Source organism: Oncorhynchus keta, unplaced genomic scaffold, assembly GCF_023373465.1.
Source record: "Oncorhynchus keta strain PuntledgeMale-10-30-2019 unplaced genomic scaffold, Oket_V2 Un_contig_2129_pilon_pilon, whole genome shotgun sequence".
Classification (NCBI taxonomy): domain Eukaryota; kingdom Metazoa; phylum Chordata; class Actinopteri; order Salmoniformes; family Salmonidae; genus Oncorhynchus; species Oncorhynchus keta.
In genome coordinates this window covers 41,090-67,500 of record NW_026282394.1, presented here as the reverse complement: position 1 = coordinate 67,500, position 26,411 = coordinate 41,090, and the positions used below count along the sequence as shown (strand labels likewise).

The 26,411-nt window shown below is 44.6% G+C and overlaps 2 long non-coding RNA genes across 3 annotated transcripts; one reads left to right on the top strand and one right to left on the bottom strand.

The window, feature by feature from the left end:
* Window positions 1–5,185: 5,185 nt before the first annotated feature.
* Window positions 5,186–23,165, bottom strand: LOC127920991 (uncharacterized). The gene is made up of 3 exons (XR_008108012.1): window positions 23,114–23,165; window positions 6,198–6,321; window positions 5,186–5,494 (listed from the first exon to the last, which is right to left on the bottom strand). It is a non-coding gene; the product is annotated as an uncharacterized LOC127920991 (long non-coding RNA).
* LOC127920992 (uncharacterized) lies at window positions 6,515–7,456 on the top strand. 2 transcript variants are annotated; one of them, XR_008108014.1, is made up of 3 exons: window positions 6,515–6,640; window positions 6,695–6,856; window positions 7,073–7,456. It is a non-coding gene; the product is annotated as an uncharacterized LOC127920992 (long non-coding RNA). The 2 variants fall into 2 exon arrangements; XR_008108013.1 differs by having other exon boundaries at window positions 6,695–6,910.
* Window positions 23,166–26,411: the final 3,246 nt, after the last annotated feature.

Genomic DNA, 26,411 nt, shown 5'->3' with positions numbered 1-26,411 from the left:
GGGAAACGATGGAGTGGCGTTGTGGAAACGATGGAGTGGCGGGAAACGATGGAGTGGCGATGTGGAAACGATGGAGTGGCGGGAAACGATGGAGTGGCGTGTGAAACGATGGAGTGGCGTTGTGGAAACGCTGGAGTGGCGTTGTGGAAACGATGGAGTGGCGGGAAACGATGGAGTGGCGGGAAACGATGGAGTGGCGGGAAACGATGGAGTGGCGGAAACGATGGAGTGGCGTTGTGAAACGATGGAGTGGCGGGAAACGCGATGGAGTGGTGTTGTGGAAACGATGGAGTGGCGTTGTGGAAACGATGGAGTGGCGTTGTGGAAACGCTGGAGTGGCGATGTGGAAACGATGGAGTGGCGTTGTGGAAACGATGGAGTGGCGATGTGGAAACGATGGAGTGGCGATGTGGAAACGATGGAGTGGCGTTGTGGAAACGATGGAGTGGCGTTGTGGAAACGATGGAGTGGCGATGTGGAAACGATGGAGTGGCGTTGTGGAAACGATGGAGTGGTGTTGTGAAACGATGGAGTGGCGATGTGGAAACGATGGAGTGGCGTTGTGGAAACGCTGGAGTGGCGTTGTGGAAACGATGGAGTGGCGTTGTGGAAACGATGGAGTGGCGATGTGGAAACGATGGAGTGGCGTTGTGGAAACGATGGAGTGGCGTTGTGGAAACGATGGAGTGGCGTTGTGGAAACGATGGAGTGGCGATGTGGAAACGATGGAGTGGCGATGTGGAAACGATGGAGTGGCGTTGTGGAAACGATGGAGTGGCGATGTGGAAACGATGGAGTGGCGTTGTGGAAACGATGGAGTGGCGATGTGGAAACGATGGAGTGGTGTTGTGGAAACGATGGAGTGGCGTTGTGGAAACGATGGAGTGGCGTTGTGGAAACGCTGGAGTGGCGTTGTGGAAACGATGGAGTGGCGTTGTGGAAACGATGGAGTGGCGTTGTGGAAACGATGGAGTGGCGTTGTGGAAACGATGGAGTGGCGTTGTGGAAACGATGGAGTGGCGATGTGGAAACGATGGAGTGGCGTTGTGGAAACGATGGAGTGGCGATGTGGAAACGATGGAGTGGCGATGTGGAAACGATGGAGTGGCGATGTGGAAACGATGGAGTGGCGTTGTGGAAACGATGGAGTGGCGATGTGGAACGATGGAGTGGCGTTGTGGAAAACGCTGAAGTGGCGATGTGGAAACGATGGAGTGGCGTTGTGGAAACGCTGGAGTGGCGTTGTGAAACGATGGAGTGGCGTTGTGGAAATGATGGAGTGGCGATGTGGAAACGATGGAGTGGCGTTGTGGAAACGATGGAGTGGTGATGTGGAAACGATGGAGTGGCGTTGTGGAAACGATGGAGTGGTGATGTGGAAACGATGGAGTGGTGATGTGGAAACGATGGAGTGGTGATGTGGAAACGATGGAGTGGCGTTGTGGAAACGATGGAGTGGCGTTGTGGAAACGATGGAGTGGCGATGTGGAAACGATGGAGTGGCGATGTGGAAACGATGGAGTGGCGTTGTGGAAACGATGGAGTGGCGTTGTGGAAACGATGGAGTGGCGTTGTGGAAACGATGGAGTGGCGTTGTGGAAACGATGGAGTGGCGTTGTGGAAACGATGGAGTGGCGTTGTGGAAACGATGGAGTGGCGATGTGGAAACGATGGAGTGGCGATGTGGAAACGATGGAGTGGCGATGTGGAAACGATGGAGTGGCGATGTGGAAACGATGGAGTGGCGTTGTGGAAACGATGGAGTGGCGTTGTGGAAACGATGGAGTGGCGATGTGGAAACGATGGAGTGGCGTTGTGGAAACGATGGAGTGGCGATGTGGAAACGCGCTCTCTGGAGTGATGAATCATCCGTCTGGCAGTCCGACAGACGAATCTGAGTTTGGCAGATGCCGAGGTAATACTACCTGCCCGAATACATAGTGCCAATTGTGAAGGTCGGTGCAGAAGGAATAATGGTCTGTGCCTGTTTTCGCTACAGTATACAGTGACATTCTAGAGAATTATATTTGACACCTTTGTGACAATGACAATGCCCCCGTGCACAAAGCGAAGTCCACACAGAAATGCCTTGTCGTGATCGGTGTGGAAGAACTTGCGAGCCAGACATAATCGCCCAAAATCAGTGCTCGACCTCACTAATGCTCTTGTGGCTGAACGGAAGCAAGTCCCCGCAGCAATGTTCCAACATCTAGTGGAAAGACTTCCCAGAAGAGTTGAGGCTGTTATAGCAGCAATGTTCCAGCATCTAGTGGAAAGCCTTCCCAGAAGAGTGGAGGCTGTTATAGCAGCAATGTTCCAACATCTAGTGGAAAGCCTTCCCAGAAGAGTGGAGGCTGTTATAGCAGCAATGTTCCAACATCTAGTGGAAAGCCTTCCCAGAAGAGTTGAGGCTGTTATAGCAGCAATGTTCCAACATCTAGTGGAAAGCCTTCCCAGAAGAGTGGAGGCTGTTATAGCAGCAATGTTCCAACATCTAGTGGAAAGCCTTCCCAGAAGAGTGGAGGCTGTTATAGCAGCAATGTTCCAACATCTAGTGGAAAGCCTTCCCAGAAGAGTGGAGGCTGTTATAGCAGCAATGTTCCAACATCTAGTGGAAAGCCTTCCCAGAAGAGTGGAGGCTGTTATAGCAGCAATGTTCCAACATCTAGTGGAAAGCCTTCCCAGAAGAGTGGAGGCTGTTATAGCAGCAATGTTCCAACATCTAGTGGAAAGCCTTCCCAGAAGAGTGGAGGCTGTTATAGCAGCAATGTTCCAACATCTAGTGGAAAGCCTTCCCAGAAGAGTGGAGGCTGTTATAGCAGCAATGTTCCAACATCTAGTGGAAAGCCTTCCCAGAAGAGTGGAGGCTGTTGTAGCTGCAAAGGGGTGACCAACTGCGACAATATAAAACATCTGTTCTGTTACGAAGGAAATCTTAACTACACACATTAATTAATAGAAGAATGTTAGTGAATATATTTTAAAGGTCATCATCAGAATCAATTGGACCATGTGCTCCCTAATGGACATCCTGCTTTATACAGGAAGTGGAATTGGATTGGGCGGAAGTGAGTGAGTGAGTGAGTGGCCCTGAATCTCAAATCAACCCCCAGCTCCTCCTCCTGTAAAACTGACAGGATTGGTTGGGGGTACGTAAAATGGTAAAGTGGCCAAAAACTCAACCCAGCCTATCAGAAGGCAATTTTACTTAAACCTATCCAATTCTCTCAGATCTAAATTAAAGCGTAGGGCTATGGAAGGCAAATTAAAAATCTGGACCTCAAAGCCAGTTCGGATTTTTATTCCTCCCCTTTAATCAAGGACTGATTTCGACCTGGGACACCTGGTGCAATTAATTAACAGGTAGAACAAACCAAAAAAAACACGCAGTGCTCTTGATTTGGGTTTCAGGGTGAATTATTGGCGACTATCTCACTTTCAGATAAACTGTCCATGGAACTGAACAGGAACTAAACAGGAAATAAATCGGTAGGGTATGACGTGTGCTGTGGCAAGATAGTGGATTAGAGTTATGGGACTCCGTGGAATGTATGATGAAGGCTAAATGGTATATTATAACTCGCTTTGGATGAAGGCGTCTGCTAAATGGTATATTATAACTCGCTTTGGATGAAGGCGTCTGCTAAATGGTATATTATAACTCGCTTTGGATGAAGGCGTCTGCTAAATGGTATATTATAACTCGCTTTGGATGAAGGCGTCTGCTAAATGGTATATCATAACTCGCTTTGGATGAAGGCGTCTGCTAAATGGTATATTATAACTCGCTTTGGATGAAGGCGTCTGCTAAATGGTATATTATAACTCGCTTTGGATGAAGGCGTCTGCTAAATGGTATATTATAACTCGCTTTGGATGAAGGCGTCTGCTAAATGGTATATTATAACTCGCTTTGGATGAAGGCGTCTGCTAAATGGTATATCATAACTCTGTCACGCCCTGGTCGAAGTATTTTGTGTTTATCTTCATTTATTTGGTCAGGCCAGGGTGTGACATGGGTTTTTGTATGTGGTGTGTATGTAGTGGGATTGTAGCTTAGTGGGGTGTTCTAGCAAAGTCTATGGCTGTCTGAAGTGGTTCTCAAATCAGAGGCAGGTGTTTATCGTTGTCTCTGATTGGGAACCATATTTAGGCAGCCATATTCTTTGTGTGTTTGGTGGGTGATTGTCCTTAGTGTCTTGATGTCCTTGTTACTGTCTCACTTTGCACCAGTATTAGGCTGTTGGGTTTAGTGGGTGATTGTCCTTGTTACTGTCGCTGTGTTACTTTGCACCAGTATTAGGCTGTTGGGTTTAGTGGGTGATTGTCCTTGTTACTGTCTCTGTGTTACTTTGCACCAGTATTAGGCTGTTGGGTTTAGTGGGTGATTGTCCTTGTTACTGTCTCTGTGTTACTTTGCACCAGTATTAGGCTGTTGGGTTTAGTGGGTGATTGTCCTTGTTACTGTCTCTGTGTTACTTTGCACCAGTATTAGGCTGTTGGGTTTAGTGGGTGATTGTCCTTGTTACTGTCTCTGTGTTACTTTGCACCAGTATTAGGCTGTTGGGTTTAGTGGGTGATTGTCCTTGTTACTGTCTCTGTGTTACTTTGCACCAGTATTAGGCTGTTGGGTTTAGTGGGTGATTGTCCTTGTTACTGTCTCTGTGTTACTTTGCACCAGTATTAGGCTGTTTGGTTTAGTGGGTGATTGTCCTTGTTACTGTCTCTGTGTTACTTTGCACCAGTATGAGGCTGTTTGGTTTAGTGGGTGATGGTCCTTGTTACCGTCTCTGTGTTACTTTGCACCAGTATTAGGCTGTTGGGTTTAGTGGGTGATGGTCCTTGTTACCGTCTCTGTGTTACTTTGCACCAGTATTAGGCTGTTTTGGTTTTCGTGGTACGTTTATTGTTTTTGTATTTGATTCGTGTTTACTTTGTTTCTTTAAACATGGATCGCAAATAGCCACGCCACATTTTGGTCTGACTCTACTTCACCTAAAGAGAACCGTTACAAACTCGCTTTGGATGAAGGCGTCTGCTAAATGGTATATTATATATAGTACTTTTGGAAAGTAGTCAGAACTTTCCCCTTATTCTAAAATGTATTAAATACACACAAATCCTCAATCTACAAACAATACTTCAGAATGACAAAGAGAAACAGGTTTACATTTTTTCCCTCATTTATAAACAATCAAAATACCTTATTTACATTTATGAATAATTGAATAACTGAAATATCACATTTACATATATTCAGATCCTTTGCTATGCAACATGATAATGAGCTCAGGTGCTTCCTGTTTCCATTGGCCATCCTCTTTCCATTGGCCATCCTCTTTCCATTGAGCATCCTGTTTCCATTGGCCATCCTCTTTCCATTGAGCTTCCTGTTTCCATTGAGCTTCCTGTTTCCATTGAGCTTCCTGTTTCCATTGAGCTTCCTGTTTCCATTGAGCTTCCTTGATGTTTCTACAACTTGATTGGTGTCCACCTGTAGTATATTAAGTTGATTGGACATGATTTGGTAAGCCACACAAATCAATCTAATAAAATGTTATTGATCACATACACATGGTTAGCAGATGTTAATGGGAGTGTAGCGAAATGCACGTGCTTCTAGTTCTGACAGTGCAGTAATATTTAACTAATTATACAACATATACACACAAATCGAAGTAGGATTTGAATTAAGATAGAGTTGAAGTCGGAAGTTTACATACACTTAGGCTGAAGTCATCAAAACTCGTTTTTCAACCACAAAATTACAGGCCTCTCATCTTTTTAAGTGGGAGAACTTGCACAATTGGTGGCTGACTAAATACTTTTTTGCCCCACTGTATACTGAGATCTGGTAACAGATCATGTCACATTGGAGTCATTAAAACTAGTTTTTCAACCACTCCACACATTTCTTGTAAACAAACTATAGTTTTGGCAAGTCGGTTAGGACATCTACTTTGTGCATGACACCAGTAATTTTTCAAAAAATTATTTACAGACAGATTATTTAACTTATAATTAACTGTAGCACAATTCCAGTGGGTCAGAAGTTTACATACACTAAGTTGACTGTGCCTTTAAACACATTGGAATAGTCCAGAAAATGATGTCATGGCTTTAGAAGCTTCTGACTGGCTAATTGACATAATTTGAGTCAATTGGAGGTGTACCTGTGGATGTATTTCAAGACCTACCTTCAAACTCAGTGTGTCTTTGCTTGACATCATGGGAAAATCAAAAGAAATCAGCCAAGACCTCTCCACAAGTCTGGTTCATCCTTGGGAGCAATTTCCAAACGCCTGAAGGTACCATGTTCATCTGTACAAACAATAATACACAAGTATAAACACCATGGGACCAAGCAGCCAGGAAGAAGACACGTTCTGTCTCCTAGAGATGAAGGTATTTTAGTGCGAAAAGTGCAAATCAATCCCAGAACAACAGTGGTTACCATAGGTTACTGATAGCCAGCATCATGGCAGGTATAGGGTTATGTGTAATGTTCTATATAAGAGAGGTAAGGGACCAGCTCAGGGACCAGCTACACTATTCACAGCCCTGTGTAATGTTCTATATAAGAGAGGTAAGGGACCAGCTACACTATTCACAGCCCTGTGTAATGTTCTATATAAGAGAGGTAAGGGACCAGATACACTATTCACAGCCCTGTGTAATGTTCTATATAAGAGAGGTAAGGGACCAGCTACACTATTCACAGCCCTGTGTAATGTTCTATATAAGAGAGGTAAGGGACCAGCTACACTATTCACAGCCCTGTGTAATGTTCTATATAAGAGAGGTAAGAGACCAGCTACACTATTCACAGCCCTGTGTAATGTTCTATATAAGAGAGGTAAGAGACCAGCTACACTATTCACAGCCCTGTGTAATGTTCTATATAAGAGAGGTAAGGGACCAGCTGCACTATTCACAGCCCTGTGTAATGTTCTATATAAGAGAGGTAAGGGACCAGATACACTATTCACAGCCCTGTGTAATGTTCTATATAAGAGAGGTAAGGGACCAGCTGCACTATTCACAGCCCTGTGTAATGTTCTATATAAGAGAGGTAAGGGACCAGCTACACTATTCACAGCCCTGTGTAATGTTCTATATAAGAGAGGTAAGGGACCAGCTCAGGGACCAGCTACACTATTCACAGCCCTGTGTAATGTTCTATATAAGAGAGGTAAGGGACCAGCTCAGGGACCAGCTACACTATTCACAGCCCTGTGTAATGTTCTATATAAGAGAGGTAAGGGACCAGCTCAGGGACCAGCTACACTATTCACAGCCCTGTGTAATGTTCTATATAAGAGAGGTAAGGGACCAGCTACACTATTCACAGCCCTGTGTAATGTTCTATATAAGAGAGGTAAGGGACCAGCTACACTATTCACAGCCCTGTGTAATGTTCTATATAAGAGAGGTAAGGGACCAGCTACACTATTCACAGCCCTGTGTAATGTTATATATAATTACATTGCTGGACTTATTGTTTTAAGGAAATGTATTTAATTAACATTGATGGTAATTCCCTAAGTGTTAATACATTTGTGTTTACATCATTAAGGCTTTCTGTATGTGTTATAAATTATATATCTATTTTTACTTTAATTAAACTAGGCAAGTCAGTTTCAAGAACAAACTCTTATTTTCAATGACTAGGAACAGTGGGTTCAGGGGCAGAACGACAGATTTGTACCTTGTCAGCTCGGGATTTGATCTTGCAACCTTTCAGTTACTGGTCCAACACTCTAACCACTAGGCTACCTGCTGGTTACTGGTCCAATGCTCTAACCACTAGGCTACCTGCTGGTTACTATTCCAACGCTCTAACCACTAGGCTACCTGCTGGTTACTAGTCCAGTGCTCTAACCACTAGGCTAACTGCTGGTTACTAGTCCAACGCTCTAACCACTAGGCTACCTGCTGGTTACTGGCCCAACGCTCTAACCACTAGGCTACCTGCTGGTTACTGGCCCAATGCTCTGACCACTAGGCTACCTGCTGGTTACTGGCCCAATGCTCTGACCACTAGGCTACCTGCTGATTACTAGTCCAACGCTCTAACCACTAGGCTACCTGCTGGTTACTAGTCCAGTGCTCTAACCACTAGGCTACCTGCTGGTTACTATTCCAACGCTCTAACCACTAGGCTACCTGCTGGTTACTAGTCCAACGCTGTAACCACTAGGCTACCTGCTGGTTACTGGCCCAACGCTCTAACCACTAGCCTACCTGCTGGTTACTAGTCCAACGCTCTAACCACTAGGCTACCTGCTGGTTACTAGTCCAACGCTCTAACCACTAGGCTACCTGCTGGTTACTAGTCCAACGCTCTAACCACTAGGCTACCTGCTGGTTACTGGCCCAATGCTCTGACCACTAGGCTACCTGCTGGTTACTATTCCAACGCTCTAACCACTAGGCTACCTGCTGGTTACTAGTCCAGTGCTCTAACCACTAGGCTAACTGCTGGTTACTAGTCCAACGCTCTAACCACTAGGCTACCTGCTGGTTACTGGCCCAACGCTCTAACCACTAGGCTACCTGCTGGTTACTGGCCCAATGCTCTGACCACTAGGCTACCTGCTGGTTACTGGTCCAATGCTCTAACCACTAGGCTACCTGCTGGTTACTGGTCCAATGCTCTAACCACTAGGCTACCTGCTGGTTACTGGTCCAATGCTCTAACCACTAGGCTACCTGCTGGTTACTATTCCAACGCTCTAACCACTAGGCTACCTGCTGGTTACTAGTCCAGTGCTCTAACCACTAGGCTAACTGCTGGTTACTAGTCCAACGCTCTAACCACTAGGCTACCTGCTGGTTACTGGCCCAACGCTCTAACCACTAGGCTACCTGCTGGTTACTGGCCCAATGCTCTGACCACTAGGCTACCTGCTGGTTACTGGCCCAATGCTCTGACCACTAGGCTACCTGCTGATTACTAGTCCAACGCTCTAACCACTAGGCTACCTGCTGGTTACTAGTCCAGTGCTCTAACCACTAGGCTACCTGCTGGTTACTATTCCAACGCTCTAACCACTAGGCTACCTGCTGGTTACTAGTCCAACGCTGTAACCACTAGACTACCTGCTGGTTACTGGCCCAACGCTCTAACCACTAGCCTACCTGCTGGTTACTAGTCCAACGCTCTAACCACTAGGCTACCTGCTGGTTACTAGTCCAACGCTCTAACCACTAGGCTACCTGCTGGTTACTAGTCCAACGCTCTAACCACTAGGCTACCTGCTGGTTACTGGCCCAATGCTCTGACCACTAGGCTACCTGCTGGTTAATGGCCCAATGCTCTGACCACTAGGCTACCTGCTGATTACTAGTCCAACGCTCTAACCACTAGGCTACCTGCTGGTTACTAGTCCAACGCTCTAACCACTAGGCTACCTGCTGGTTACTAGTCCAACGCTCTAACCACTAGGCTACCTGTTGGTTACTAGTCCAACGCTCTAACCACTAGGCTACCTGCTGGTTACTATTCCAACGCTCTAACCACTAGGCTACCTGCTGGTTACTAGTCCAACGCTCTAACCACTAGGCAACCTGCTGGTTACTAGTCCAATGCTCTAACCACTAGGCTACCTGCTGGTTACTGGCCCAACGCTCTAACCACTAGGCTACCTGCTGGTTACTGGTCCAACGCTCTAACAACTAGGCCACCTGCTGGTTGCTAGTCCAACGCTCTAACCACTAGGCTACCTGCTGGTTACTAGTCCAACGCTCTAACCACTAGGCTACCTGCTAGTTACTAGTCCAACGCTCTAACCACTAGGCTACCTCCTGGTTACTATTCCAACGCGCTAACCACTGTGCTACCTGCTGGTTACTCGTCCAACACTCTAACCACTAGGCTACCTGCTGGTTACTAGTCCAACGCTCTAACCACTAGGCTACCTGCTGGTTACTAGTCCAGCGCTCTAACCACTAGGCTACCTGCTGGTTACTGGTCCAACACTCTAACCACTAGGCTACCTGCTTCCCATATCCAGCATGATAGTAGGGTTAGGTGTAATGATAGCCAGCACAATAGTCAGGTTAGGTGTAATGATAGCCAGCATGATAGTCGGGTTAGGTGTAATGATAGCCAGCATGATAGTCGGGTTAGGGTTAATGATAGCCAGCATGATAGTAGGGTTAGGGGTAATGATAGCCAGCATGATAGTCGAGCTAGGGGTAATGATATTAGAAAATGATATTCGGATTAGGGGTAATGATAGCCAGCATGATTGTCGGGGGTAAAGATATCCAGCATGATAGTTGGGTTAGGGGTAATGATAGCCAGCATGATAGTCAGGGGTAAAGATAGCCAGCATGATAGTTGGGTTAGGGGTAATGATAGCCAGCATGATTGTCGGGGGTAAAGATAGCCAGCATGATAGTCGGGTTAGGGGTAATGATAGCCAGCATGATAGTCGGGTTAGGTGTAATGATAGCCAGCATGATAGTCGGGTTAGGGGTAAAGATAGCCAGCATGATAGTCGGGTTAGGGGTAAAGATAGCCAACATGATAGTCGGGTTAGGGGTAATGATAGCCAGCATGATAGTCGGGTTAGGGGTAATGATAGCCAGCATGATAGTCGGGTTAGGGGTAATGATAGCCAGCATGATAGTCGGGTTAGGGGTAATGATAGCCAGCATGATAGTCGGGTTAGGGGTAATGATAGCCAGCATGATAGTCGGGTTAGGGGTAATGATAGCCAGCATGATAGTCGGGTTAGGGGTAATGATAGCCAGCATGATAGTCGGGTTAGGGGTAATGATAGCCAGCATGATAGTCGGGTTAGGGGTAATGATAGCCAGCATGATAGTAGGGTTAGGGGTAATGATAGCCAGCATGATAGTAGGGTTAGGGGTAATGATAGCCAGCATGATAGTAGGGTTAGGGGTAATGATAGCCAGCATGATAGTAGGGTTAGGGGTAATGATAGCCAGCATGATAGTAGGGTTAGGGGTAATGATAGCCACCATGATAGTAGGGTTAGGGGTAATGATCGCCAGCATGATAGTCAGGTTAGGGTTAATGATAGCCAGCATGATAGTCAGGTTAGGGTTAATGATAGCCAGCATGATAGTCAGGTTAGGGTTAATGATAGCCAGCATGATAGTCAGGGTTAATGATATCCAGCATGATAGTCAGGGGTAATGATAGCCAGCATGATAGTCAGGGGTAATGATAGCCAGCATGATAGTCGGGTTAGGGGTAATGATAGCCATCATGATAGTCGGGTTAGGGGTAATGATAGCCAGCATGATAGTCGGGTTAGGTGTAATGATAGCCAGCATGATAGTCGGGTTAGGGTTAATGATAGCCAGCATGATAGTAGGGTTAGGGGTAATGATAGCCAGCATGATAGTAGGGTTAGGGGTAATGATAGCCAGCATGATAGTCGAGCTAGGGGTAATGATATTAGAAAATGATATTCGGATTAGGGGTAATGATAGCCAGCATGATTGTCGGGGGTAAAGATATCCAGCATGATAGTTGGGTTAGGGGTAATGATAGCCAGCATGATAGTCAGGGGTAAAGATAGCCAGCATGATAGTCGGGTTAGGGGTAATGATAGCCAGCATGATAGTCGGGTTAGGGGTAATGATAGCCAGCATGATAGTCGGGTTAGGGGTAATGATAGCCAGCATGATAGTCGGGTTAGGGGGTAATGATAACCAGCATGATAGTCGGGTTAGGGGTAATGATAACCAGCATGATAGTCGGGTTAGGGGTAATGATAGCCAGCATGATAGTAGGGTTAGGGGTAATGATAGCCAGCATGATAGTAGGGTTAGGGGTAATGATAGCCATCATGATAGTAGGGTTAGGGTTAATGATAGCCAGCATGATAGTCAGGTTAGGGTTAATGATAGCCAGCATGATAGTCAGGGTAATGATCGCCAGCATGATAGTCAGGTTAGGGTTAATGATAGCCAGCATGATAGTCAGGTTAGGGTTAATGATAGCCAGCATGATAGTCAGGTTAGGGTTAATGATAGCCAGCATGATAGTCAGGTTAGGGTTAATGATAGCCAGCATGATAGTCAGGTTAGGTTAATGATAGCCAGCATGATAGTCGGGGGGTAATGATAGCCAGCATGATAGTCGGGTTAGGTGTAATGATAGCCATCATGATAGTCGGGTTAGGGGTAATGATAGCCAGCATGATAGTCGGGTTATGTGTAATGATAGCCAGCATGATAGCCGGGTTAGGGTTAATGATAGCCAGCATGATAGTAGGGTTAGGTAATGATAGCCAGCATGATAGTAGAGTTAGGGGTAATGATAGCCAGCATGATAGTCGAGCTAGGGGTAATGATATTAGAAAATGATATTCGGATTAGGGGTAATGATAGCCAGCATGATTGTCGGGGGTAAAGATATCCAGCATGATAGTTGGGTTAGGGGTAATGATAGCCAGCATGATAGTCAGGGGTAAAGATAGCCAGCATGATAGTCGGGTTAGGGGTAATGATAGCCAGCATGATTGTCGGGGGTAAAGATAGCCAGCATGATAGTCGGGTTAGGTTTAATGATAGCCAGCATGATAGTCGGGTTAGGGGTAATGATAGCCAGCATGATAGTCGGGTTAGGGGTAAAGATAGCTAGCATGATAGTCGGGTTAGGGGTAAAGATAGCCAGCATGATAGTCGGGTTAGGGGTAATGATAGCCAGCATGATAGTCGGGTTAGGGGTAATGATAGCCAGCATGATAGTCGGGTTAGGGGTAATGATAGCCAGCATGATAGTCGGGTTAGGGGTAATGATAGCCAGCATGATAGTCGGGTTAGGGGTAATGATAGCCAGCATGATAGTCGGGTTAGGGGTAATGATAGCCAGCATGATAGTCGGGTTAGGGGTAATGATAGCCAGCATGATAGTCGGGTTAGGGGTAATGATAGCCAGCATGATAGTCGGGTTAGGGGTAATGATAGCCAGCATGATAGTCGGGTTAGGGTAATGATAGCCAGCATGATAGTCAGGGGTAATGATAGCCAGCATGATAGTCAGGGTTAATGATAGCCAGCATGATAGTCAGGGTTAATGATAGCCAGCATGATAGTCAGGTTAGGGTTAATGATAGCCAGCATGATAGTCAGGTTAGGGTTAATGATAGCCAGCATGATAGTCAGGTTAGGGTTAATGATAGCCAGCATGATAGTCAGGTTAGGGTTAATGATAGCCAGCATGATAGTCAGGTTAGGGTTAATGATAGCCAGCATGATAGTCAGGTTAGGGTTAATGATAGCCAGCATGATAGTCGGGTTAGGGGTAATGATAGCCAGCATGATAGTCGGGTTAGGGGTAATGATAGCCAGCACGATAGTCTGGTTAGGGGTAATGATAGCCAGCACGATAGTCTGGTTAGGGGTAAAGATAGCCAGCACGATAGTCGGGTTAGGGGTAATGATAGCCAGCATGATAGTCGGGTTAGGGGTAATGATAGCCAGCATGATAGTCGGGGTAATGATAGCCAGCATGATAGTCGGGTTAGGGGTAATGATAGCCAGCATGATAGTCAGGTTAGGGGTAATGATAGCCAGCATGATAGTCAGGGGTAATGATAGCCAGCATGATAGTCGGGTTAGGGGTAATGATAGCCAGCATGATAGTCAGGTTAGGGGGTAATGATAGCCAGCATGATAGTCAGGTTAGGGTAATGATAGCCATCATGATAGTCGGGTTAGGGGTAATGATAGCCAGCATGATAGTCGGGTTAGGGGTAATGATAGCCAGCATGATAGTCGGGGGTAATGATAGCCAGCATGATAGTCGGGGTAATGATAGCCAGCATGGTAGTCGGGGTAATGATAGCCAGCATGATAGTCGGGGGTAATGATAGCCAGCATGATAGTCGGGTTAGGGGTAATGATAGCCAGCATGATAGTCGGGTTAGGGGTAATGATAGCCAGCATGATAGTCAGGTTAGGGGTAATGATAGCCAGCATGATAGTCAGGTTAGGGGTAATGATAGCCAGCATGATAGTCGGGTTAGGGGTAATGATAGCCAGCATGATAGTCGGGTTAGGGGTAATGATAGCCAGCATGATAGTCAGGTTAGGGGGTAATGATAGCCAGCATGATAGTCGGGGTAATGATAGCCAGCATGATAGTCGGGTTAGGGGTAATGATAGCCAGCATGATAGTCAGGTTAGGGGTAATGATAGCCAGCATGATAGTCAGGGGTAATGATAGCCAGCATGATAGTCGGGTTAGGGGTAATGATAGCCAGCATGATAGTCAGGTTAGGGGTAATGATAGCCAGCATGATAGTCAGGTTAGGGGTAATGATAGCCATCATGATAGTCGGGTTAGGGGTAATGATAGCCAGCATGATAGTCGGGGGTAATGATAGCCAGCATGATAGTCGGGTTAGGGGTAATGATAGCCAGCATGATAGTCAGGTTAGGGGTAATGATAGCCAGCATGATAGTCGGGGGTAATGATAGCCAGCATGATAGTCGGGTTAGGGGTAATGATAGCCAGCATGATAGTCAGGTTAGGGGTAATGATAGCCAGCATGATAGTCGGGTTAGGGGTAATGATAGCCAGCATGATAGTCGGGGGTAATGATAGCCAGCATGATAGTCAGGTTAGGGGTAATGATAGCCAGCATGATAGTCGGGTTAGGGGTAATGATAGCCAGCATGATAGTCGGGGGTAATGATAGCCAGCATGATAGTCAGGTTAGGGGTAATGATAGCCAGCATGATAGTCAGGTTAGGGGTAATGATAGCCAGCATGATAGTCGGGTTAGGGGTAATGATAGCCAGCATGATAGTCGGGTTAGGGGTAATGATAGCCAGCATGATAGTCGGGGTAATGATAGCCAGCATGATAGTCGGGGGTAATGATAGCCAGCATGATAGTCAGGTTAGGGGTAATGATAGCCAGCATGATAGTCGGGTTAGGGGTAATGATAGCCAGCATGATAGTCGGGGGTAATGATAGCCAGCATTATAGTCGGGGTAATGATAGCCAGCATGATAGTCGGGGTAATGATAGCCAGCATGATAGTCAGGTTAGGGGTAATAATAATAATAATAATATATGCCATTTTAGCAGACGCTTATCCAAAGCGACTTGATGATAGTCAGGTTAGGGGTAATGATAGCCAGCATGATAGTCAGGTTAGGGTAATGATAGCCAGCATGATAGTCGGGGGTAATGATAGCCAGCATGATAGTCGGGTTAGGGGTAATGATAGCCAGCATGATAGTCAGATTAGGGGGTAATGATAGCCAGCATCATAGTCGGGTTAGGGGTAATGATAGCCAGCATGATAGTCGGGTTAGGGGTAATGATAGCCAGCATGATAGTCGGGGGTAATGATAGCCAGCATGATAGTCAGGTTAGGGGTAATGATAGCCAGCATGATAGTCAGGTTAGGGGTAATGATAGCCAGCATGATAGTCAGGTTAGGGGTAATGATAGCCAGCATGATAGTCAGGTTAGGGGTAATGATAGCCAGCATGATAGTCGGGTTAGGGTAATGATAGCCATCACGATAGTCGGTTAGTAGTTTGTATTATCCTCTCATTTTAGAGTTTCACTTCTTTTTTCATATTTTCAGTGGTATTGTTAACAAACACTCCCTGGATCGACCGTGATCTGGCGGAGTTACTCCTCCTCAAGAACTGCATTTGGCGAAAGGCTCGGCACCCGCATACTCATGCTGACTGGCTCTCGCTCAGAAATAACTCAGGCTGACTGGCTCTCGTTCAGAAATAAGTGCACTCAGGCTATCCGGATATGAAAGTTAGTTACTTTAAAGAGCAGTTCTCCCTCTTGAGTCTAACCCCAAGAAGTTCTGGAAAATGATTTAAAGACCTGGAGAGTAAACTCTCCTGCTCACAGCTGACCATGTCCCTTATTAAAGTGAATGATGTGGTTGTTACTGAGAAGAAGCACATGGCTGAGCTCTTTAATCACCACTTCGTTAAGTCAGGATTCCTATTTGACTCAGTCATGCCTCCTTGCCCATCCAACATTTCCTCATCTCCCACCCCTTCTAATGTGACTATCCCCGATGCTTCTCCCTCTTTTCCCCTGCGCTGCTACAAAGTTTCTCCCTGCAGACGGTCACTGAGTCCGAGGTGCTAAAGGAGCTCCTTAAACTTCACCCCCAAAACACATCTTGTTTCCACCCTTTCTTCTTTAAGATTGCTGCTCCTATTACAGTCAGGCCTATATCTGACCTTTTAACCTGTCTCTTCTCTCTGGGGAGGTTCCCATTGCTTGGAAGCTCATCCTTTATTTAGAGGGGAGGATCAGAACTGTTATAGGCCTATTTCTATTTATCTATTTACCCTGTTTATCAAAAGTGTTGAGAAAACTTATCAATAATCAACTGACTGGTTTCTTGATGTCTGTAGTATTCTCTCTGGTATTTAATCTGGTTTCTTGGTGTCTGTAGTATTCTCTCTGGTATTTAATCTGGTTTCTTGATGTCTGTAGTATTCTCTCTGGTATTTAATCTGGTTTCTTGATGTCTGTAGTATTCTCTCTGGTATTTAATCTGGTTTCTTGACGTCTGTAGTATTCTCTCTGGTATTTAATCTGGTTTCTTGATGTCTGTAGTATTCTCTCTGGTATTTAATCTGGTTTCTTGATGTCTGTAGTATTCTCTCTGGTATTTAATCTGGTTTCTTGGTGTCTGTAGTATTCTCTCTGGTATTTAATCTGGTTTCTTGGTGTCTGTAGTATTCTCTGGTATTTAATCTGGTTTCTTGATGTCTGTAGTATTCTCTCTGGTCTGCAATCTGGTTTCCGCTCAGATTATGGATGTGTCACTGCAACCTTAAAAAGTCCTGAATGATGTCACCATTTCCCTTCATTCTAAGCAATGTCGTGCTGCTATTTTTATTGACTTGGCCAAAGCTTTTGATACGGTAGACCATTCTTGTGGGCCGCCTAAGGAGTATTGGTGTCTCTGAGGGGCTTTGGCCTGGTTTGCTAACTACCTCTCTCTCAAAGAGTGCAGTGTATATAAAGTCAGACAATCTGCTGTCTCAGCCACTGCATGGCACCAAGGAGTGTCACAAGTCTCAATCCTAGGCCCTAGGCCCCACGCTCTTCTCAATTTACATCCACAACATAGCTCATGCAGTAGGAAGCTCTCTCATCCATTTATATGCAGTTGATACAGTCTTATAATCAGCCTGCCCCTCCCGGAATTTGTGTCAAATGCTCTACAACAAAACTTTCTTAGTGTCCAACAAGCTTTCTCTGCCCTTAACCTTGTTCTGAACACCTCCAAAACAAAGGTCATGTGGTTTGGTAAGGAGAATGCCCCTCTCCCCACAGGTGTGATTACTACCTCTGAGGGTTCAGAGCCTGAGGTAGTCACCTCATACAAGTACTTGGGAATATGGCTAGACGGGACACTGTCCTTCTCTCAGTACATATCAAATCTGCAGGCTAAAGTTAAATCTAGACTTGGTTTCCTCTATCGTAATCGCTCCTCTTCACCCCAGCTGCCAAACTAACCCTGACTCAGATGACCATCCTACCCAGGCTAGATTACGGAGACGTAATTTATAGATCGACAGGTAAGGGTGCTCTCGAGCGGCTAGATGCTCTTTACCATTCGGTCATCAGATTTGCCACAAATGCTCCTTATAGGAGACATCACTGCACTCTGTACTCCTCTGTAAACTGGTCATCTCTGTGTACCTGTCGCAAGACCCAGTGGTTGATGCTCATTTATAAAACCCTCTTAGGCCTCACTCCCCTCTATCTGAGATATCTACTGGAGCCCTCATCCTCCACATACAACAACCGTTCTGCCAGTCACATTCTGTTAAAGGTCCCCGAAGCACACAAATCCCTGTGTCACTCCTCTTTCAGTTCGCTGCAGCTAGCGACTGGAACGAGCTGCAACAATCACTCAAACGGGACAGTTTTACCTCAATCTCTTCATTCAAAGAATCACGGACACTCTTACTGACAGTTGTGGCTGCTTTGCGTGTTGTATCGTTGTCTTTAACTTCTTGACCTTGTGTTGTTTGTGCCCAATAATGTTGCCACCATGTTGTGTTGCTACCATGTTGTGTTGCTACCATGTTGTGTTGCTACCATGTTGTGTTGCTACCATGTTGTGTTGCCACCATGTTGTGTTGCCACCATGTTGTGTTGCCACCATGTTGTGTTGCTACCATGTTGTGTTGCTACCATGTTGTGTTGCTACCATGTTGTGTTGCCACCATGTTGTGTTGCCACCATGTTGTGTTGCTACCATGTTGTGTTGCTACCATGTTGTTGTCATGTGTTGCTGCCTTTCTATGTGGTTGTATTAGGTCTCTCTTTATGTAGCGTTGTGTTGTCTCTCTTGACATGATGCGTGTTTTGTCCTAGATTTATATTTTATTTGTTTAGATCGTCATTGGTAGATCGTCATTATAAATGAGAATTGTAAAATCAAGGTTAAATAAAATGAAAGAAATACAAATATTAAATGGATCTCGTCTAAACTGTAACATAAAGGTATTAAAAAGTTCGCCAACCGGAGGCACGACAAGTTTTGACCGTTGGTGGTTTTATCTCCCGTTTATCTGGCCCTCGTTCTGAGCCAAATACTATTTGTATTTATTATTATTATTAATATTTATTTATTATGATGTATTTATTATTATTATTTATTTATTATTAGTATGTATTTATTTATTATTATTATTATTGTTTATTATTTATTTATTATTATTATTATTATTATTATTTATTTATTTATTTATTATTAATTTATTATTATTATTATTTATTTATTATTATTAGAAGTTTCAAAAAACATAAGACCGTAAAAAATATCAGTAATTCAGCTGCAATTGACTTTAATGTAATAAATCTGTTCTCAAGTATTCCCATTGCATAATAGACAGACTGTATACTGTATGATTGTATACAAATGTAAGCAAGATTTGATTTATTAAGTTTTAGTTAAGTTTTAGTGTAATATCATATCTGTTTGGGCTTCTTGCCCTCTCCTGTACTCCCTGTTCACCCACGACTGCGTAGACATGCACGCCTCCAACTCAATCATCAAGTTTGCGGACGACACTACAGTGGTAGGCTTGATTACCAACAACGACGAGACGGCCTACAGGGAGGAGGTGAGGGCCCTCAGAGTGTGGTGTCAGGAAAATAACCTCACACTCAATGTCAACAAAACAAAGGAGGTGATTGTGGACTTCGGGAAACAGCAGAGGAGCACCCCGAATCCACATCGATGGGACAGTAGTGGAGGAGGTGGAAAGTTTTAAGTTCCTCTGCATACACATCACAGACAAACTGAAATGGTCCACCCACTCAGACAGCATGGCGAAGAAGGCACAACAGTGCCTTTTCAACCTCAGGAGGCTGAAGAAATACGGCTTGTCACCAAAAGCACTCAAACTTCTACAGATGCACAATCGAGAGCATCCTGTCGGGCTGTATCACCACCTGGTACGGCAACTGCTCCGCCCATAACCGTAAGGCTCTCCAGAGGGTAGTGAGGTCTGCACAACGCATCACCGGGGCAAACTACCTGCCCTCCAGGACACCTACACCACCCGATGTCACAGGAAGGCCATAAAGATCATCAATGTCAACAACCACCCGAGCCACTGCCTGTTCACCCCGCTATCATCCAGAAGGCGAGGTCAGTACAGGTGCATCAAAGCTGGGACCGAGAGACTGAAAAACAGCTTCTATCTCAAGGCCATCAGACTGTTTAACAGCCACCAATAACATTGAGTGACTGCTACCAACATACTGACTCAACTCCAGCCACTTTAGTAATGGAAAAATGTATGTAATAAATGTATCACCAGCCACTTTAAACAAAGCCACTTTATATAATGTTTACAAACCCTACATTACTCTTCTCATGTGTATATACTGTACTCTATACCATCTACTGCATCTTGCCATTTGTCACGTAGAGTAGGCCAGAAGGCTAAACTGGAAAACCTAACCTCTATCACGTAGAGTAGGCCAGAAGGCTAAACTGGATAACCTAACCTCTATCACGTAGAGTAGGCCAGAAGGCTAAACTGGAAAACATAACCTCTATCACGTAGAGTAGGCCAGAAGGCTAAACTGGAAAACCTAACCTCTATCACGTAGAGTAGGCCAGAAGGTAGGCCAGAAGGCTAAACTGGAAAACCTAACCTCTATCACGTAGAGTAGGCCAGAAGGCTAAACAAATGTTCTTCTCTGCTTCAGGGTGTTTATTTACAAAGTGATTCCTGAACAAAAACAACAGTACTGCCATTAAACATATACCTTATGGGCCAGCTAAACACAATGCTGCCCCATTCACAGTACTGCCATTAAACATATACCTTATGGGCCAGCTAAACACAATGCTGCCCCATCCACAGTACTGCCATTAAACATATACCTTATGGGACAGCTGAACACAATGCTGCCCCATCCACAGTACTGCCATTAAACATATACCTTATGGGCCAGCTAAACACAATGCTGCCCCATCCACAGTACTGCCATCTAACATATACCTTATGGGACAGCTAAACACAATGCTGCCCCATCCACAGTACTGCCATTAAACATATACCTTATGGGACAGCTGAACACAATGCTGCCCCATCCACAGTACTGCCATCTAACATATACCTTATGGGACAGCTAAACACAATGCTGCCCCATCCACAGTACTGCCATCTAACATATACCTTATGGGACAGCTAAACACAATGCTGCCCCATCAACAGTACTGCCATCTAACATATACCTTATGGGCCAGCTAAACACAATGCTGCCCCATCCACAGTACTGCCATCAAACATATACCTTATGGGACAGCTGAACACAATGCTGCCCCATCCACAGTACTGCCATCAAACATATACCTTATGGGACAGCTAAACACAATGCTGCCCCATCCACAGTACTGCCATCAAACATATACCTTATGGGACAGCTAAACACAATGCTGCCCCATCCACAGTACTGCCATTAAACATATACCTTATGGGCCAGCTAAACACAATGCTGCCCCATCCACAGTACTGCCATCAAACATATACCTTATGGGACAGCTGAACACAATGCTGCCCCATCCACAGTACTGCCATCAAACATATACCTTATGGGACAGCTAAACACAATGCTGCCCCATCCACAGTACTGCCATCAAACATATACCTTATGGGACAGCTAAACACAATGCTGCCCCATCCACAGTACTGCCATCAAACATATACCTTATGGGCCAGCTAAACACAATGCTGCCCCATCCACAGTACTGCCATCAAACATATACCTTATGTGATAGCTAAACACAATGCTGCCCCATTCACAGTACTGCCATTAAACATATACCTTATGGACCAGCTAAACACAATGCTGCCCCATCCACAGTACTGCCATCTAACATACACCTTATGGGCCAGCTAAACACAATGCTGCCCCATCAACAGTACTGCCATTAAACATATACCGTATGGGACAGCTAAACACAATGCTGCCCCATCCACAGTACTGCCATCAAACATATACCTTATGGGCCAGCTAAACACAATGCTGCCCCATCCACAGTACTGCCATCTAACATATACCTTATGGGACAGCTAAACACAATGCTGCCCCATCCACAGTACTGCCATCAAACATATACCTTATGGGACAGCTAAACACAATGCTGCCCCATCCACAGTACTGCCATCAAACGTATACCTTATGGGCCAGCTAAACACAATGCTGCCCCATCCACAGTACTGCCATCAAACATATACCTTATGGGACAGCTAAACACAATGCTGCCCCATTCACAGTACTGCCATCAAACATATACCTTATGGGCCAGCTAAACACAATGCTGCCCCATCCACAGTACTGCCATCTAACATATACCTTATGGGACAGCTGAACACAATGCTGCCCCATCCACAGTACTGCCATTAAACATATACCTTATGGGACAGCTAAACACAATGCTGCCCCATCCACAGTACTGCCATCTAACATATACCTTATGGGACAGCTAAACACAATGCTGCCCCATCCACAGTACTGCCATCTAACATATACCGTATGGGACAGCTGAACACAATGCTGCCCCATCCACAGTACTGCCATCTAACATATACCGTATGGGACAGCTGAACACAATGCTGCCCCATCCACAGTACTGCCATCAAACATATACCGTATGGGACAGCTAAACACAATGCTGCCCCATCAACAGTACTGCCATCAAACATATACCTTATGGGCCAGCTAAACACAATGCTGCCCCATCCACAGTACTGCCATCAAACATACACCTTATGGGACAGCTAAACACAATGCTGCCCCATCCACAGTACTGCCATCTAACATATACCTTATGTGATAGCTAAACACAATGCTGCCCCATCCACAGTACTGCCATCAAACATACACCTTATGGGACAGCTAAACACAATGCTGCCCCATCCACAGTACTGCCATTAAACATATACCTTATGGGACAGCTGAACACAATGCTGCCCCATCCACAGTACTGCCATCTAACATACACCTTATGGGACAGCTGAACACAATGCTGCCCCATTCACAGTACTGCCATCAAACATATACCTTATGGGACAGCTAAACACAATGCTGCCCCATCCACAGTACTGCCATTAAACATATACCTTATAGGCCAGCTAAACACAATGCTGCCCCATCCACAGTACTGCCATCTAACACATACCGTATGGGACAGCTGAACACAATGCTGCCCCATCCACAGTACTGCCATCTAACACATACCGTATGGGACAGCTAAACACAATGCTGCCCCATCCACAGTACTGCCATCTAACATATACCTTATGGGACAGCTAAACACAATGCTGCCCCATCCACAGTACTGCCATCAAACATATACCTTATGGGACAGCTGAACACAATGCTGCCCCATCCACAGTACTGCCATCAAACATATACCTTATGGGACAGCTGAACACAATGCTGCCCCATCCACAGTACTGCCATCTAACATATACCTTATGGGACAGCTAAACACAATGCTGCCCCATCCACAGTACTGCCATCTAACATATACCTTATGGGACAGCTAAACACAATGCTGCCCCATTCACAGTACTGCCATCTAACACATACCGTATGGGACAGCTGCACACAATGCTGCCCCAATCACAGCTCAATCCAAAATGGCCTCTCCAGGAACTGAAAGAGAGGCTCCTTTTGTAGGGCTAGCCCCTCCCCTCAGAACAATTAACACCAATTAATTAAGCAATTACCCCGTCAAACCTACATTTTCCATTTAACTAAACATAGTAAAGTATATACATTGCAACATGTTTATGAAACAATATCACAACATAACAGTCACAAAATTACATCACGACTGACAGTGTCTTTTACTATGCACATTTACATTAATTTGGGACAGGCACTACAAAGTCAGCCCAATTCCCTTTGCTCGGGTCCTTATCCAGCAAACCCGGAAGCTACAGAGATGGAGAGAGAGAGGAACAGAACAAACAAACGCGTTCATCCATAACGTCAATAAGTAAAATACATATTAATTGTATTAAATAGGAACATTGACATAAGTGTGAAATGTATGTACTAAGACAGAGAAGTTAACTTGTGTGTCGACCCACATTGTTATCTTATCTTATACCGGAGCAGGGAGGGGTGATGAATGTGTGCGTTAATAAAGGACCAAATGCTGCCCGTGATGGTCTTCTATGTCACATTACCATCTTTTACCATCATTACCATCTTTTACCATCATTACATTTTACATTACATTTAAGTCATTTAGCAGACGCTCTTATCCAGAGCGACTTACAAATTGGTGCATTCACCTTATGACATCCAGTGGAACAGCCACTTTACAATAGTGCATCTAAATCTTTTAAGGGGGGGTGAGAAGGATTACTTTATCCTATCCTAGGTATTCCTTAAAGAGGTGGGGTTTCAGGTGTCTCCGGAAGGTGGTGATTGACTCCGCTGTCCTGGCGTCGTGAGGGAGTTTGTTCCACCATTGGGGGCCAGAGCAGCGAACAGTTTTGACTGGGCTGAGCGGGAACTGTACTTCCTCAGTGGTAGGGAGGCGAGCAGGCCAGAGGTGGATGAACGCAGTGCCCTTGTTTGGGTGTAGGGCCTGATCAGAGCCTGGAGGTACTGAGGTGCCGTTCCCCTCACAGCTCCGTAGGCAAGCACCATGGTCTTGTAGCGGATGCGAGCTTCAACTGGAAGCCAGTGGAGAGAGCGGAGGAGCGGGGTGACGTGAGAGAACTTGGCAAGGTTGAACACCAGACGGGCTGCGGCGTTCTGGATGAGTTGTAGGGGTTTAATGGCACAGGCAGGGAGCCCAGCCAACAGCGAGTTGCAGTAATCCAGACGGGAGATGACAAGTGCCCGGATTAGGACCTGCGCCGCTTCCTGTGTGAGGCAGGGTCGTACTCTGCGGATGTTGTAGAGCATGAACCTACAGGAACGGGCCACCGCCTTGATGTTAGTTGAGAACGACAGGGTGTTGTCCAGGATCACGCCAAGGTTCTTAGCGCTCTGGGAGGAGGACACAATGGAGTTGTCAACCGTGATGGCGAGATCATGGAACGGGCAGTCCTTCCCCGGGAGGAAGAGCAGCTCCGTCTTGCCGAGGTTCAGCTTGAGGTGGTGATCCGTCATCCACACTGATATGTCTGCCAGACTGCCTGATATGTCTACCATCTTTTACCATCATTACCATCTTTTACCATCATTACCATCATTACCATATTTTACCATCATTACCATCTTTTACCATGATTACCATATTTTACCATCATTACCATATTTTACCATCATTACCATATTTTACCATCATTACCATCTTTTACCATGATTACCATATTTTACCATCATTACCATCTTTTACCATCATTACCATCTTTTACCATCATTACCATCTTTTACCATCATTACCATCTTTTACCATCATTACCATCATTACCATATTTTACCATCATTACCATATTTTACCATGATTACCATATTTTACCATCATTACCATCTTTTACCATCATTACCATATTTTACCATCATTACCATCTTTTACCATGATTACCATATTTTACCATCATTACCATCTTTTACCATCATTACCATCTTTTACCATCGTTACCATCATTACCATCTTTTACCAACATTACCATCTTTTACCATCATTACCATATTTTACCATCGTTACCATCTTTACCATATTTTACCATCATTACCATCTTTTACCATCATTACCATCTTTTACCATCATTACCATCATTACCATCTTTTACCATCATTACCATCTTTTACCATCATTACCATCTTTTACCATCATTACCATCATTACCATCTTTTACCATCCTTACCACCATTACCATCTTTTACCATCATTACCATATTTTACCATCATTACCATCTTTTACCACCATTACCATCATTACCATCATCACTATCTTTTACCATCATTACCATCTTTTACCATCATTACCATATTTTACCATCATTACCATCTTTTACCATCATTAACATCATTACCATCATTACTATCTTTTACCATCATTACTATCTTTTACCATCATTACCATCATTACCATCATTACCATCATTACTATCTTTTACCATCATTACCATCATTACCATCATCACTATCTTTTACCATCATTACCATATTTTACCATCATTACCATATTGCCATCATTACCATATTGTACCATCATTACCATATTGTACCATCATTACCATATTTTACCATCATTACCATCATTACCATCATTACCATCTTTTACCATCATTACCATATTGTACCATCATTACCATCATTACCATCTTTTACCATCATTACCATCGCTCTGGATAAGAGCGTCTGCTAAATGACTTAAATGTAAATGTAAAATTACCATCATTACCATCTTTTACCATCATTACCATCTTTTACCATCATTAACATCATTACCATCATTACTATATTTGACCATCATTACCATCATTACCATCATTACTATTTTTTACCATCATTGCCATCATTACCATCATCACTATATTTTACCATCATTACCATATTGTACCATCATTACCATCATTACCATCTTTTACCATCATTACCATATTTTACCATCATTACCATCATTGCCATCATTACCATCTTTTATATATATATATATATATATGCCATTTAGCAGACGCTTTTATCCAAAGCGACTTACAGTCATGTGTGCATACATTCTACGTATGGGTGGTCCCGGGGATCGAACCCACTACCCTGGCGTTACAAGCGCCATGCTCTACCAACTGAGCTACAGAAGGACCATCATTACCATCTTTACCATCTTTTACCATCATTGCCATCATTACCATCTTGATGTAATGTATCATTACCATCTTTTACCATCATTACCATCTTTTACCATCATTAACATCATTA